This window comes from Acomys russatus, chromosome 13 (genome assembly GCF_903995435.1).
Source record: "Acomys russatus chromosome 13, mAcoRus1.1, whole genome shotgun sequence".
In the NCBI taxonomy this organism is placed as follows: domain Eukaryota; kingdom Metazoa; phylum Chordata; class Mammalia; order Rodentia; family Muridae; genus Acomys; species Acomys russatus.
In genome coordinates this window covers 31,082,715-31,100,818 of record NC_067149.1, presented here as the reverse complement: position 1 = coordinate 31,100,818, position 18,104 = coordinate 31,082,715, and positions in this window count along the sequence as shown.

Genomic DNA, 18,104 nt, shown 5'->3' with positions numbered 1-18,104 from the left:
CTATTGGGACTCTAAATGAGAGAAGCATGGGAGAATAGCAAAGTAGAAAGATCCAGAGGGTCCTAGAAACCTACAAGTAGAACATTATAAAAGGTAGATTTGGGCCCAGGGGTCCCACTCAAACTAAGGCACCAGCCAAGGACAATATAGGCGGTAAACTTTAAACCCCTACCCAGACCTAGCCAATGGTCAGAACATTCTCCACAGTTGAGTGGAGAGTGGGGTATGACTTTCTCACATACTCTAGTGCCTCACATTTGACCATGTCCCCTGGAGGGAGAGACCTGGTGGCACTCAGAGGAAGGACAGCAGGTTGTCAAGAAGAGACTTGATACCCTATGGGCATATACAGGGGGAGGTAATCCCCCTCAGGAACAGTCAGTTACTCCTAGATATTTTATATTGCATGTGGCTATCATAAAGAGTGTAGTTTCCCGAATTTCTTCCTCTGCAGGATTGTCCTTTCTATATATGAAAGCCACTGACTTTTTGAGTTCATTTTGTATCCAGCAATTTTACTGAACATGTTTTTCAGCTGCAAGTTCTCTGGTGGAATTTTGGGGTCACTTATGTTCACTATCATATCATCGATAAATAGGGATAATTTGACTTCCCCCGTTTCCATTCGGATCCCCTTGATGTCCTTTTGTTATCTTATTGCTCTGGCTAGAATGTCAAGAACTATATAGAAGAGATAGGGAAAGAGGCCCCCGATTTTAGAGGAATTTCCTTAAGTACCTCTCCATTTAATTTGATGTTGGCTATTGACTTGCTGTATATAGCCTTTATCATGTTTCAGTATGTGCCTTGAATCCCTGATCTCTCCAAATTTTTAAACATGGTGGGTGCTGGATTTTATCAAATGCTTTTTCTGTGTCTAAGGAGATGATCATGTTTTTTTTTTTTCTTTCAGTTTACCTATATGGTGAATTACATTGATGGATTTTGATATATTAAACCATCCCTGCATGCATGGAAGCCTACATGGTCATGGTGTATGATATCTTTGATGTTTTTGTATTCAGTTTGTGAGGTTTTTTTTTTTTTTTTTTTTTTTTTTTTTTTTTTTTTTTTTTTTTTTTTTTTTTTAGTTTGTGAGTATTTTATTGAGTATTTTACATCAGTGTTCATAAGAGAAATTGGTATGAAGTTCTCTTTCTTTGTTGGGTCTTTGTGAGGTGTAGGTATCAAAGTAACTGTGGCCTCCTAGAATGAATTTGGTAATTTTCCATCCATTTCTATCTTTTGGAGTAGCTTGAAGAGCATCAGTATTAGTTCTTCTTTGAAGGTCTGGTAGAATTCTGTGTTTGAAACCATCTGACTCTGAGCTTTACTAATCTCACATAATCCCTAACAACAATCTAAACATGTCTTTATATACATAGCATAGATGACTAGTATTCATTTATCATCAAGGAAACTACTCTTTGACAGACAGGTTCCACTACAATAAACAATAAACAATCAAAATGTAGAATTGTGAAGTAATGTAAATTTAGTAGAAAGTTTGTTTATACAAATATATTTTTGTTTTGCTCCAAAGTGTGGCAAGTGAGACTGCCTTTAACAGCCTCATGAGAGGGCATGTGTTTTTTCTTAGCTGGGAACTATTTGTGGCATGGTCTTCTCCAGCCAGAAAACACGCTTGTGTAGCTTCTGAGAGGCTATAAACAGGAGAAAGAGATATAGATAGACAGATAGATAGATAGATAGATAGATAGATAGATAGATAGATAGAGAGACAGAGAGACTGAGAGAGACAGAAAGAGACAGAGAGACAGAGAAAGAGAGAGAGGAGAAATTGCTTTGACACTTTCCTAGAGAGAAACTCTCCATAGAATGCTTTGAGAAGATTGATGATGATTCTTTCAATGTTGGTTATTTACTTCTGCTGTTTGCTGTTTAGCTGGTCTGCTGGAATCATGAGGATGAAAGAACAGTATCGCCACAAGGAAGGGAGTCTTAAAAGGTCTACATCCTCTATCCCTACTAACATTCTTTCTCCCCTACATAAAGACAGTACATTGGAAGGGAGGTTAGAGGCATTAAGAAACCCCAAACAAAGTAGGTTTTTAAAAATCAAAGCCTACAGGCACAGGACACACTGCAGAAGAGAGAATGGAAAAAATGTAAGAGATGTGGACCAGGTAGTATGCTAAGAGATTGTGTCTCCTAGTAATGTCAGAAGATATATCCATAAATTCTTACCAACATGACTCCCCATATGTGAGCTTAATGAGGATGGCACTGATATACATGCCAAAACAGGTGGAGAAATGCCTATGAAACCTCTACCCTATAAAAAGAACTACAGGCTACTGAGAAATACTGAGAACAAGAGAAATAGTCTTCCCTTGGGAAGATCACAACAACTGGTTAACCAAAACTAAATGGTAAACCTTGAGAACATACTTACAGGCAACAGCATACAGACTCAGCAAGTTATACATACAAATATATGTACAGGTGTATGACATATCTGCTTATAGTGCAGGTTATAAAGAAAGGGGCCATGAGTTTGAAAGAGAATAAGAAAAGATATATGTGAGAGTTTGGAGGGAGAAAAAAATAATGTAGAAAATGGTTTATTTTGAGGTTACTACTGCTATGACAAAATACCATTACCAATAACAACTTGGAAAGGATAGAGTTTATTTTAGTTACCACTCCAAATAAGAGTTATTCATCAAAAGCACTCAGGACAGGAACTTAAGCAGGGCAGGAACCTGGAGGCAGGACATCATGCATAGGCCATGGAGAGGTGCTGCTTTCTGATTTGCTTCCCATGGCCTACTCAGCTTGCTTTGTTCTAAATTACAGGACTGCCAACTTGTGGTGTTATCCTCCACAATGGGAAGGGCCCTCCCACATCAACCATGAAAGTATTCACCAGGCTTGCCTATAGCCAGATCTTACGTAGGCATTTTCTCAGTTGAGGTTTCTTCCTGACTGATTACTTTTGTTTATTTCAATAAAATTAGCCAGAATATTATACTATCAAAAATCAAACAAAATAGAAAATACAAAAAATGGAATGAAGGGATGAACAGTACATTTTGTGTACAAGAACCAAAATACTACTCCCTGGTGATCAAAGAGTAAGAACAATTGAAAATCAACGTTCTTTTAATATTGTCCTGGAAGATTTGAGATAAAAACTTGGTAATCTCCTAAAGGAAAGCTTGATAGAGTTCTCTAGACATTGACTACAGTATAGACTTTAAAAATGAGAGTGAACATGGCACTTCAGACTATATCAATCTGGAGCCTCGGGTACTACAGGGCCACTGCATTTAAAGACTAGATTATCAGATATCAGACACGGGAGACATTTGTTTGACTGGGGAGAAAAGTAGGAATGGATGAAAATGCTGAAGGTCATTGTGACAATATGCATCTATTATAGACTGGTTCTAACTCTAGCCTCCTATTTCGAGCTATGTCTTCTTTTTCTGGACTCCCGATCTCTTTCCACATTTGAAATGTTTACTTTGTGGACACTGTATTTTGTTAATAAAATTAAACTAAATTAAACTGTTTTGCTAAGATTGAGATATTAAAGTAAAAATCCTACACAAGTTAAAACTACTAACTGTGGACCCTACATTTAAGTCACTGCAGTGACAACTGACTTGCTAAGATTTACCCCAGGAGAGAATGCCCATCCTATCTCACTCAGTGTGCCACCTGCCCAATCACTGAGGGCATTTTACTTGTGACCATGCGTCACTGCAAGGGTCCTGACCATACAAAAATAAAGCAGAGGTAATTTAATAAGGGAAACACACTTCCAACAGCATAGCTCAGTGGTTTCCAAGGATACTCGGCCACCAGCTCCCTCCTCAGCTGTTTCATGGGTCAGTATTCCTTCAAGGCTCCAACTTCTAAAGCATAAGACTCTTGCAGTGTACTTTCATCTGGTCTTACCTTACTGCTCCACAGTTTCAAAGGGTGGGATATGAGTTCCTCTCACAAGAAAACCATATGCAGTGAGAAAAGATGCTCAGAACAAGCTCACTCCAAAGTAGCAATGGAATGAGTGTTTTTTTTTTTTTTCTGCACATGCCACGTGGCTCCTTAAATACTTATAATTAATCAATATGCTTTTTATGTATTGGTCTTATTGTATGCATCATGCTATCATCTCTGTATATAATTATTTTTCCCTTTAAGAATTTCTGTTTTAATTCTTAGTTTCACGCACTATATTACAGATTGTGTAATAACAAGGACACACTCCAGTGGTCAATGCACAATGGTCAATGGATGACTCTTTCATTGTGGGAACAACATAGGCTATCCATAGTCAAAATAGGTGGTATAGACTGTGTACATTTACAGCATAGCCTACAACATTGAAGATGAAACTTGTATGACATTTTATTGCTTGATAGTATGGACAATGTTTAGTACAATTAAGCATTTCTGAAACGGAATATTTTAAAACGTAGAAAACGTAGAGCAAAAATATATTATGAAAGATTAAAAGTATGAGACAAAAACACATGGATCTTATCCTGAGTGGCACACAGGGTTTGACTTTGCTTGTTCTTAGTAAGTGTAAAAGCCTAGGACCTTATTGTGCACTACGGTTGATGTCATAAACACTAAGTACACACCTATGATAAGTTTATTCTAAAATCATCTTCAACAATGTTAATATTAAATTTTCAAAACATGTAAACTTTATTCAGATTTTAAGTAATTTTAGATTCTTATATTAATACCTAGCTGAAAACCTAAGTACATTGTACTGCAATAGAGAAATATTACTCTTCACATCCTTATTCCATTTACTTTTTAAATTTTTTTTTATCTCAAAAGCCAAACAAAAACATACAGTTTAGTCTCAGCCACCAGCCAACCAGGGTCATTATCATCATTATCTTCCAACATCTCATCCTCCTGCAATGGAAGTATTGCTTTAGTCACAATGCCTAAATAATGCCTGAAGTTTACTCTAAAACAATGACAACATGTATAGAACACTAACTGCATAAACCAGTAGCGTCATGCGTGTTACTTATCAAGTATTAAAAATAACAGTATCGAGTATTAGGTACTACACACTATGGTATATGCTATACTTTCTCGTGGCTGGTAAATTGGGTTTTACCCATCAGCATCACTGCAGACACCTGAACATTTCACTATGCCATCACAACAGCTGCAATATCACGGGCCACTAGAATACATATAGCCCCGTGTAATACATTGTGCTGTTATGGGGCACAACACTGCACCAGTATTTCTGCTGCTCCTGATCAAGTGGCAGGCATGTTTTTCAGGCTTCCCCCTCTTGAGTGTGTGGAGAGGCAGGAAGAAGTTGGTCAGGGTCCCCTCAGCTTCCTATAAGCCCACTGACTTTTCATTCTCTTTATTATTTACAATTTTTAAATGATTTTTTTTCATTAGGGGTGTGTATGCATCAGTGAGTGTGGATGTTAACGTGAATACAGCTACCTGCAGAGGCATTGGATACCCTGAAGTGACAGCTGCAACCCAGCCCTGTGTCCATTGGACAACAGTAAGTCCTCTCAATCATTAAGCCATCTCTCCAGCTCCAAGACTGACTCTCTTATATTCTTCTGTCCAATAACGTCTAGAATTTTCTGGAGAAGGCTTCTAAGAGAAGATTTTAAAAACTGTAAGCTTATATACAATGGAAAAATAAACATTCACATCAAGTATTGGGAAGGATGTGAAGAATAAGAAGCCTCAGGGATGACAAGTGTGAAGTTAAATTAAAGAAACTGCTTCAAAAACTGCCAGCACCCTCCAGTGCTGCACACATACTCCAAATTAGACCTCATAGATGGGTGTAATTCTAACATACATAAATGTGTCCATATATAAGAAATCAAATATACAAAATAATACAAAAAATAAACCAAAGTCTAATTGTAGTACAATGAATGCTCCACAGAGAACTTAGTTCAGATACCCACCAATGGTAAATACAAATTTATGAATAACTATAGACTGCTATATTGTATTAAAAATGAAGACATTACAAATATTCCTAGCAAACATTCCCATTACTACCATGTTTAAGTGAGTCTGTCATAACAAGTATGCACTACTTGACTACACTGATGTTAGGTTCAAAAGCAGGGGATTTTGCCCTAAAGAAGTAAAAGTTAAGAGGGCAGCCCCCACTACCCAGAGTTGCTCAGGGGAACTTCTGTGGGCCCCGTATTATTTTGAATATTAATAGAGGCATTAGACACACAGGTGCTTTCCAATCTTTGGACAGCTCAACTATCTATACCTTTATAATTAGGAAAATATGCTGCAAATAAAAGTTAATGGAGATCTGGGAGGAGGAGGGAGAACTTTGCCAGCTTAGTCTGCTTATGCTTTCTGCTCCTAATGCCTAATTTCCACTGGGAAGATACTGTGAGTAGCAGATGAGCAGCAGTCACATTGACAGCCTGAGGATGAGCCATGCAGCCACATAGACCCGGAAAAGTGGGACATGCCTGTCCTTGGTGACATCAGTGATAATGTGCCAACTCTAGATCCTAATTGCCTGAGATGAATTAACCCTTTGTATATTTTCTATGAAACTTTTAGATTTTTGTTTTTCCTTGCTATCAAATATACCTCCTAATATGTGATTGCCTCAGATGGCCGTAATTATAGTCAGCTGTTTCCATCTCTTGTCATATGAGAATGGGAGGTCTTTGAGAGCAAGGACCTGCTTTGGTATAACGTTAGCACTTAGCACAGTGTGGTAAGAACTACCCATAGGCTGTCATTCCTAATTGTACCAGTGCACAGAATAACACTGAAAGCCATGATACATTTAAGGTGAGTTGCAGATAAGTTCTAGTTTGGCCAAGAAGTACTTGTACTCTTCATTTTTTTAGAACTGATGATTTTTTTAAAATGGCCAGGCTGCAAGTATATTCTGCTTCATGGCTAAATTTTCTTTGCCACAATTACCACCTGTGTCACTGGAGCATGAAAGCATCTACTGAGAACTCATACACAGATGGGTCTAGTTGGGTACCAGTAAAGGATGCTTACAGACGAAAACACCAATCCAGACTTGGCCAGGAGTGATGTGTGCCAATTTTTATGTGGATAACCTTATTATATATAAAATTCCAAATGCCTTATCTTACTAATGAAGACAAAAGGACTGGAAACTTTGACTCAATCCTCCATGACAAACTGAAAGGATTCAGGCCAGGGACTTAATCCAAAGGTACTTTATTTAACTTTTCTCTCCATACCTTAAAACAAGTGACATAGAAGAGAAGGCAGAGGAGGGTGCTTGTAGATGTGCCTTTTTGTAACAACATTGTGGCAGTCTTAAGTTTCATTTCTGCACCTATTGATCTGTACGTTGGTCTGTTTTGTTAAGCAGCACTGAGGATTTAATCCAGGGCCATTTGCTTGCTTGATACTCAAGCTTTCTGCCTCAAGCCAAATGTTGCTAAATGTCCAGGTTTTTCTCGGATACACAGGCAACCTTGACTGAAAGCAGTTACTGGCTTTGAAGTTTTATACGACAACAGGAGTGTGCCATCACAAGCAGCCTACTTCTATTTTTAAAAATTATTTTTGCAACATTTCTACAACAAATTTAATTATTAAACAGTTGGCACTCTGCACTGTTCACATGCTGCTGTTTTCATGGTACAAGTCTAGTGTGTGTAGAGATGTAAACGTGCAACTCTGACCTGTACGCATAGATTTATAGCGTGAAAGCATCGAAGCACTTTCCTGTGGGAAGTGTTGGAGCATCCTTCCTTACCCAGAATGAACAGTATCCCAGAAATGAATGGGGGGCTGTTCATATGGATGTGGGACATCATCCACACTCAATGCAGTTGGGTAGGAAAATACTGACATTTTGTTACACACACACACACACACACACACACACACACACACACACACACACACATTGTATTCTCTCTTTGAGAAGGAATAATCCTCCTTGTCTCCTACTCCTACTCCTGGAGTGTCTCTCCCTGACCATAGTCCACAATCACAGTCTCTACTTTTTATTTGGCCCTATACTTTCTGGACACACTAGCAATATTACATTTCCCTCCATGTAAAGTGTCAAAGCATCATTGTTTCAGTTCATTTTGAAGGAGATTGCTTATTCTCTATTCTTTACATGTTATTCTGAGAGAAAGCAACTGGTGCTTGTCTTTCCTCTGTGCATTCAGACCTGGAATATTATATTTAATTTGTTGCAGAGGCATGTAGCCTGCCTGACCTTGAGAGGCACAGGCATCCCCTCACACACTATGCTATACTTCCCGTTTGACTACAAGCTTGCTGGAAGATATCCAGAAAAAAGCCTCTCCTACTGCTTCAAGGAATTGAAATGAGTTAATCTCACCCCTGCTCCCCCAGTGACTTAAAAGAAATTTCAAATATCTGGTTTATCAAGGGTAAAGATGATAATTTTGACTCCCATCTTCAAGCCTAAATTATTTTCCTTGTTAGTATCTTTAGACCAGGAAAGCAAGAAAGGGCGATGCTGAAAAGTAACATGTTATTTACACATGATTATTGTCATCATTTCCTGGAGGCTGTAGCCATCCACATGTTTTAAATGATAGATAAACTCATTAAACAAAGTCTCAATTCCTGATAGAAACAATCACTACCTAAGCAGAGGTTATTTCTAGCCATAATTTTTGTAGTCATAGGTTTCCCAGTGAGAACTATCAAAAAAGTAGTTTTTGTGGCTGAAGGAGGGTTAGATTTCTCATAAATCTTCTAAGCACTGAAAAACCCAGTTTGCTCCATACCTAAGTCCCACTGAGATAAGCATCATGGAACCCTGTATGATTTCCAGATACTTGAAAGCTTGAGTTTGAAAATAGAAGAAGAGCCTGGTGAAGCCTCATGAGACGGGGTGAGGAGTCCCGCTTTTCAAATGGACCCTCATAGCTGAGTAATCTGACACACCCCAATGAGCTCTTAGAGACCTGATCTCTCATCTGTGCCTAGCTCATAGGCCTTCAACATTGTCATTCTTCATCACAAAAGGGCTCTTTGCTTATTCCCAGTCTGTATTTTCTTTACTGATTTTTATGCTCTGCCCTCTGGACTAGATTTGGTGATTTTTGTGGGTACACTAAGAATCAGTCATCAACACACATTCCATTCACAGTCCCTAAACATATATTATCTGATGCCAGATACAGAATATATTTCTAAAACTACAAGGCTCTTACTAGAACACTGTAATTCTATCTTAATTTTCTAACTATAAGTTTCTAACTGAAACTGGACCTAGTGATTTTATATGCTTTCAAATATCATGTAAGAAGAAAAGGACTGAGAAATAAAGTTTATTGACAGAAAGAATGTGGTGTAATTTTCCCTTACTGTCTAAAGGTGATTTTTTTTGTGTGTGAGAAAGGAACTTAGTTTAATATACTCTGAAAACACATTTAATACGAATGAATATTTTGAAGTGGGAAAATACATAGGTAAATATGGTACTATGAAACAGTCTCTATTTCCAGTCTGAGACAATATCATCGAAGCTAAAATGCTTGCTGCATAAGAGTGAGGGGCAGAGTTCAAATTCTTCGGAGACCACATAAAAGGCAAATGGGCATGGCAGCACTCCCATTATCCCAGCTCAGTGACATAGAGACAAGGAATTCCTAGACAAGCTCTCTAGCCAGACTATCCAAAATGGCCTTCTCAACTTTCAGTAAAAGACACTGTCTCAGTATAGAGAATTTGCCCCAGACACACAGGGCATTACCTTTATAGTTGTGTATCTACAAGCTCACATAATGATGCACATGTACCTGCACATCTACATGCATACCACATGTGCAAACACATAAACACATATAAACGTAACACAGATATATGTGCAAAAAAGTATTTTCTATGTATGTGCAATTTTATTTCAATAACCACAAACTGATATTAACTTGTTTTCAGCAATAATAAAAGAATAAATTAAAATCCAGTTCATTATAATATTCTTAAATATATTTATTATGTTCTTAGAAATATGTTTTTTATTTCTACACTTAATATTCAAACAAGAATATATTGACAATTATACTGACACTTGTCACTAAAATGTTTAAGATAGTTCATAAAAGCTTGTTCCAAAACCTGCATTTTCCCCTACACACAAGCTATCCTGTACAATCTGCTCATAACTCTAAATATGTAAATTGTTTCAGAGCACAAACAAGAACCACAACATATGAAAAGATCAGTATTAAGCCTACTAGAAAACCAGTAAAATGCCTTGCTGCATGTTTCTTGGCTAAACATGGTGTTTTTTGTTTTTCTTTTTTTTTCTCAATTGTGAAAATTTACAAATGCTAACTGTATGATTCTCGTCCCTAGATTTTGGGTTTCTGAGTTCCTTGAACACAGCTTTCATCTAGTGGTTTAAGGGTTAGCAGCCAGTAACAGGGAGGGGAGGAGGAAGCTCTCTGCTTTAATGCTGCTACCTAGAGTAAATATTTACAAACCTGCCAACCTGGCACTGACTTTTATAGAGCGAACGAAAAGCAAGGAATCCAAATCCCATTTCCTCCTCAGCTAAAAAATAATATTTGCAGTTAGGTGATCAGCAGGGACTAAGGCTACTGTAAGCTGAAGATGAGGTGCGCTGTTCTATGGTACCTCTTCTGCAAATAGAGTAAAAAAGAGCTGTGGGAGAATAATCACAGGTTTTTTTTTTTTTAAATCACAGGTTTTTTGAAATATTTCTTTAATTATATGCCGGATTTTTTATGCCACATTATGAACAAGTCTAGATATTACCCCAAAATTGTATACTTCAAACTCACAAAGAAAAACTGAAAGCCCTACAAATTCTATTGCACAGTAGTAATCAGTGACTACCTGATATATAGATTGTATGGGATGTAGGTGAACTCCAAAGAAAATACTTAAAAATCATTCATTTAAATCATGTTTTTAAAAAATGAGTGCAGTTAGCTCTTAACATTCTTGTCTTGATTTGGGTTTTGCTTTAGGAAATTGAAAGAGAGGAGATGGTTGTGTGAGCCTTTTCTGTTTGGTAAGAACTACTATTGTGTACAATGAACACACACACACACACACACACACAAAATCAACTCCCAGCGCCATCTGTAAGAAAATAGCTTAGGGAGAACTAAAAAGTTTTAATTTCCCAACGCTACTCTCAAACTACAGCTGTAGGAGCAACCGGAGCCTTTGTCGAGCTACTCACTTCCTTTTGTTCAAGACATTGGCAGAGCACACCCTGTGAGGGCGGTGAACTCAGCATTGCGAATGTGAAGTTGTGGTTTATGACTCTCTACCGCCTCTGAGCAAGATTAAGGACCAACAAACTTCCATATATGCTCGGAGACAGCACACTGGCAGAGCTGCATGATGCTTCATCACAGATTCTGTGCCCTAGCTTTCAGAATGATTAACCAAACAGTATGTGTGAGCTTGTTCTGCAATTCAGTTTTAAAGAGTATGTAACAGACGGCCACCATGTGTCTGTATGCCTTGCAGCCAATCTGTTATCGTTTTCACTTGGTTTTGCCTCTAAAGCAACTTCTCCATTCTTCCACAGTTGCAATGGCAGAAACTTTGAAATCCTTCTTTGCTATGGTTTGAAATGTGTCTCTCAAAGTTCATGGGTGAAAAACCTAATTCACAATGCCACAGTTTTGACAGGTGGGATATTTGAGAGCTGATAAGGTGCTGTGAAGATTAAGACAGTCAGCAGCATTTATCCTGGGAGTTATTTTTGAGTGGTTTAACTAACTTAAAAATAGGTTGGTGATAAGAATGGAATCGTGAGAGTGCGTTCTTACTCAGGGAATAGTTTGATACAACTTCTGCACTGCTCTACGCCATGAATGACACAGCATAAGGCCTTATCAATATGTCATCTTCAACTTCTCAACATTCTGAATAGTGAAAAACTGTACTGCTTATAAATCACAGTCTGTAACATCCTTTCCAGCAATGCAAAATGGTGCTCTTGTGCGTCAGTCTGCCAGAACAAAGCATTACTGCTGAGGCCTTTACACAACAGAAAAGTAGTTTCTCACCATAATGGGGACAAAGTCCATGATCAAAGTGTTGGAAGGTCTGGCTTCTTCCCTCCTCATTATGCCCTTAAATGAACTTACTTTAGACATATCTAATTTTGTGCATAAGTTTCATTTTTCTTTTTAGGACACCAAGCAGTTTAAAATTTAAAAGACCCTATGTGCAAATCCATTCGCAGTCTATGGTACTGATCCTTGAAGTTTGTGTGAATTCTTTTGGTGAGCACAGACTAGATGACAATACTCCCCAGTGGTATTTGTACTCCCAATCACTTTTCCACTCAGATTTCCCTGCTTCTGTGATGGATGTCCATGGACATACCCTTCTTTTGTTGACTATCTTTCTGTGAATCTTCAGTATCCAAAGACAAATTCTGACTCACAGCCTGGGGTTCATGCTATTTTATTCTCCAGCCTATCTTTCCTAATAGAAAAGTATTAAGTATTTTAAATTTGGTGTTATATTTCGTATATGACTACTGTATTTACAACATTTCAGTCCACAGCCTCTCTGTCTGTGTACTCATCACCCCCTCTAAAAATGTGTGACCTCTTTTTCAATTATCATCACATACACACACACACACACACACACACACACACACCACCACCACCACCACCACCACCACCACCACCACCACCACAATTATAAGCTCAAAGCCCTACTGAGTCCATTTAGGATTGCTAATATGTGCAAGTCAGGGGCTCATTGCTGAAGAAAACTGATCCTACTTCTGTCAACAGCCATAGTTCTATAGTTGTTCATCTAGGGTCAGACTTTGAAATTCTCTTCATCAATGGTAGCATGCCAACTGCTGTTGTCATTGTGCTGGTCTTGTTTAGAAAACAATAGTGTTGTGATTTTTGGGGGTGTGTGGTTCTCCTGTCATGTATAGAGGACACTGCAGCAGTATCTAGTTCTTTGGACCTTAAAATCTTTCTACTACCTCTTCTGACACATTGCCTGGGCCTTAGCTATGGGGATTCAATTATAGATATATCAAGTGGGGCTAGATAATCCATGGTAATCTATTCTCAGAATTGACTAGCTATGGATCTCTATAATAGTCTATATCTCTTATACGTGCAGAAACTTCGTTGATGAGGATTAAGAGCTACACGAATCACAACAGATTTTTAAATTTAATTTATTCAGATTGCATCTCAATTGTTATCCCCTCACTTGTATCCTCCCATTCCTCCCTCCCTCTGTCTTTCACCCTATTCCCCTCCCCTAGGTCTATGACAGAAGGGGACCTCCTCCCCCACCACATGGTCACAGCCTATTAAGTGTCATCTTGATAGCCTGTTTATCCTTTCTCTGAGTGCAATCAGGCTTCCTCACCAAGGGGAGGTAGTCAAATATGGGACAACAGATTTTTATATTGTGACTGGACAAAAACTAAAGTGAGCTGCACTGACTCTCAAGCAAAATGACATCTCATCATCTTCCATTCAGTCTACAGTTTCACTCAAACTCACAAGAGGATTTATAGAAACTCTCTTTCCCTTTCCTCATCACTAATCTATGCAGCGAAGGAGGGCTGATCATGAGATTACAAGGAGACATATAGCCCAGATCTGACTATCACAACTCAGAAGTTGTAGATATTATTTAAACACTATGCTTTGCCTAATTATTTCTGCAGGAATATCAGCTAAAGGGAAACTCTTTTAGGACTGTCAAATTAGTAAAAATAAACCTGGAGTTGCTGGCATTTCGTTACCCAGTGGGATAAATAAAAACAAATCAAGGCTCAGGGAAAAGCTTATTTAAACAGAAAATGATGAAGTGATTCATTGCAACTGTATATGTTCCCAAAGGGAAAATGTTGCTTTAACATAGCGACTAATCCCGTAAGTTTTATCAAGATAATAGAGACAATGAAATTACATTATTAGGGTATTAAGTTGCAATATCTATCTAGCTCTACCTCAGTCTCTACATGAAGCCAAAGCATGAATAGAACATAAAATGAAAAACTTGCCAAACCACGTAATAGAAATGTAATTTTACAACCGAAGACCTTAGGTTAAGTGCTACTAAAAGATGTGTTTTTATCAGAGTAACTGAAGCATAATTTAACAGAGAGGAGAAAAGAAGGTAGTGAAGCACAGAAAAACAACTCATTTTGTAGGCTAATGAACAAAGAAACTAAAGTTCTACCTATTAAAATCAAGGTTGGCGATGAAAAGAAAGCTCCTCATATATAAAGCATGTTATCATATTATTTTATGTATAAGGATGATACAAGTTATACTTGCTGAACATGTTCTATATAATAGTATAAATGGATATGAGAATGCGGAAGGGCATTTGTGTCTATCTACTAACTCCTGTCACAGAAGAATTCTGTGAGCTAAAATTTTCTAGGTGTATAGTCCAGAAAAAATACACTTTTTAAAATTTTTGATATTTATAATTTGATTACATTCTCTCCTTTCATTTTTCTCCCTCCAAATCTTCCTGTATACTGCTCTGCTTGCCATTTATGGCCTCTTTTTTGACACTAATTGTTATTACATGCATATATGTATATTTATTTACATATTTATTCCTAAATAGAACCTGTATAGTCCACATAATGCTATCAGTATGTATATTTTCAAGGCTGACTATTTCACACTAACTAACCATTTGGTGTGCTCTTCTTTGGGTAAGATCACCTCTTTGCTCATGGCTTCCTTCAATTCCTTCAATTCAATTTCACACAAACTTTTTTTTAATACAAAGAAAGGTAAAATAGTGATGTTAACAGAATATAAAAGAGTAAGAATAAAGATAATACACAACCATTTTTAAACTGACCTAGTGTAGCATGTTTATTGAACAAACCATTATATTTCAAAGATAATTGTGTTGATAGATTTTCAGTCACTAGAGCTAATGCCTGAGTTTATCAGCTTATAATGCAAAAAGAGTGCACTGCCTTATACTGCTAAGCATAGGGGATATATCATCAGTGGCTGGTCACCATACTCCAGTCCTTACTTTGAGCCTGTAATAACAACAGTGTGGGAAAGCAAGGCTATTCAGGATATGCCTAGAAAGCAAAAATGAAGGAGATGGAAGGTTTTGGTCTCACAATACAACCAAGGGCAACCTAATGATAAGACCTTCCACTAAGCACTGACTTTTAAATGTTCCACCACAGCACTAGTCTAGAGTTGAAGCCTTCGACAAATGGTACTTGTGGGACACTTAAGATCTAAAGAATAAGAATAGATGAGACAATAATAAACAGAATGTGCATAGGCTTTACCAATGTTCTGTTAAGCAAAATGATTCACAACACACACACACACACACACACACACACACACACACACACGGAATTAAGTGTCATATTGCTGGAAGGTGGAGGCAGTATCTTTGTAAGTCCAATAGCCTATTGAAAGGAGACCCTTCTAGGCTTCAGGAGATATTTTGTCTCTTCACCTGGGTGCTGGCTAAAAGATGTGTTCACTTCATGAACTGTTTTTTTATCTTTGATTTTTGAGTATGGATGCTATAGGTTAGCATGCTTTACATTAAAAGACCCAAAACAAAACATATGCTTGCAAAAAGATGTAATAAACTCTGATATTTGGAGCCAGGGAAGAAATAAAGAGGGCTTAGAAATCTTTATCCATGCAATGGAAAGCCAGTAAATAAGCACAGAAAAGAAAGTAATTATTAAAAGATTATATTAATTTATTCATATATGCAGAAAATCTTTATAGAGTACTTATTTAGGTTTGTTTTTTTGAGCTTCTATAAGCATGGATGAAATAGATTTGAACAAATCAAACAAAATTCCATATCTTTTCTAAAGGAGCTTACATCCTGGCAAAGGGAGAGAAAGTAAATATATGAACAATCTATTGAATTACACAGAGAAATCACTATGTAGAAAATACCCACAAATACTCAAAGAAAGGTATAAATTGCTTGATTGATTCAGGGTATGGGGCATGTACAATAGGATAGTCAGGAGAAAAAAATCACAAGGAAGACAGCATTAAAAAACAAAATATGGGCTGGGGAAATAGCTCAGTACTAAAGTGTTTCTCTTGCAAAATACACACCAGATTTCACGTACTCAGAACCCACTTAAATAGCAGGTAGAGTGGTACTTCGGCCTGTAATTTCAGCATCAGTAAGGTAGGGCCTAGGGTAGCAAGCTAGCTACCAAAGTAGCCATATCTGTGAGTCCTCTGTTCAAGTGATAGATCTCCCTCACTGAATGGGGTAGAGAGTTTTCAAGAAAGACTATTGAAATTAATGTCAGTCTTCATACAACTGCATATACACTCACATATTCAAACATGCATATGTACACACACCAACACATACAGAGAAAAAAGAAAAAAATTAGACAAAACAAAGTGAAACAATCAAATGAACACAACCCAAACAACAAACAAACAGACAGACAATCAAACCCTGGAAAAATAAGACTTGAATACAAAAGGAATGACTTGCAAGCAGAGTAATCTGCAAGGGTGACAAACTGAGCTGATAGATGGCTGGTCATAGCCAACGTGGTCGGATAGAGAAATAAGAGGACTCATGACCAGATCATAAATGATTCTGGGGAGAGGTGCTACTAAGTACATGTTAGAATCAAGAGGAATGAAACGGAATTCCGAAGAGCTCCTTGGGAAGTGAGAAAGTAGCTGCCTCAGCTGAGATGGCAGATGCTATGAGAAAACACAGGCATGAGACAATAAATCTAAACACATTAAACTCATTTGATGTTCAAATGTTAATGAGTTTATTCACATGACACATAGCAACACCCTGATACATACATAGTGTTTATTGTGTGTATGTTTGTATTGCTGGGAATTTTACTCAAATAAATTCCAAGCAAGTACATTCTTAGTAAATGTTAGCTACTATTTTTAGGTGTATTGGTGTCATGTTCAGTGTTATTTAGAGATGGAGAAACTGAAGTCTCCTTATTCATTCTAAAAGAGGAAGTTTAGTCAGGAGTAATGTTGTGCTCCTATACTCACTGTATTTAGGGGTCTGAGGAGGAGGGGTGTTATCAGTTTGTGGCCAGACTGACACCATCATGGGTTGAGAGCCACATTTGGCGATATCACGAGACATTGTCGAAAAGCATCAAAAAAGAAAATGTAATGTGAAGATTTTTGCTTTGCTATGATAAAGGTCAGGTGTCATTACCAGATGGTTTCGTATGAAGAGTAAATCAGTCATGTTGGATTTTTACGCAAAAACTATATTAAAATATTTTGAGGCACTGAAATTGAAACTCCTTTCTTTTCTTTTTCTTTTTGACACTTACCAGGCCCAACTCTGCTTAGCCTCCAAGATCAGACAAGATCAGGCAGGTTCAATGGAGTAGCTGGATACAAGATCAAGTAAAAACAAAACAAAACAGGAAGTCTCCTATATAAAAATGAAAGACTGATTAAAGAAATTAGAGAAACTGCACCCTTCACAATAGCTATAACAATATAAAATATTTTGAATTACCTAACAAAGCAGGTAAAAGATTTAAATGATAATCTTCATTGGCATGGCTTTCCATGTTCCTACCCCCAATGTGTCTGCCATGGATCTGACATGCTGACTTAGAAACCTGCCAAGTATGATGACATCAAAAAGGTGGTAAAGTAGGCATCTGAGGGCCCACTAAAGGGCATCCTGGGCTACACTGAGGGCCAGGTTGTTCCCTGTGACTTTAACAGCAACTCCCTCTTTTCCACCTTTGATGCTGGGGCTAGAATTGCTCTGAATGACACCTTTGTAAATCTCATTTCCTGGTATGACAATGGATACGGCTACAGTAAGAGGGTGGTAGATCTCATGGCCTACATGGTCTCCAAGGAGTAACATGCTCTGGGCCATCCACCCCATCAAAGATAGAGCAAGCGAGAGGACCACACTACTGAGGAGTCCTTGTTCCATCTCAACTCCTCACTGAGCATCTTCCCTCACATTTCTCATCCTAGACCCCCAGAATAATGGGAAGGGGCTAGGGAGTCTTATTCTCTTGAATACCATCAATATATTTACTGCACCTACAGAAATAAAAAGAACTT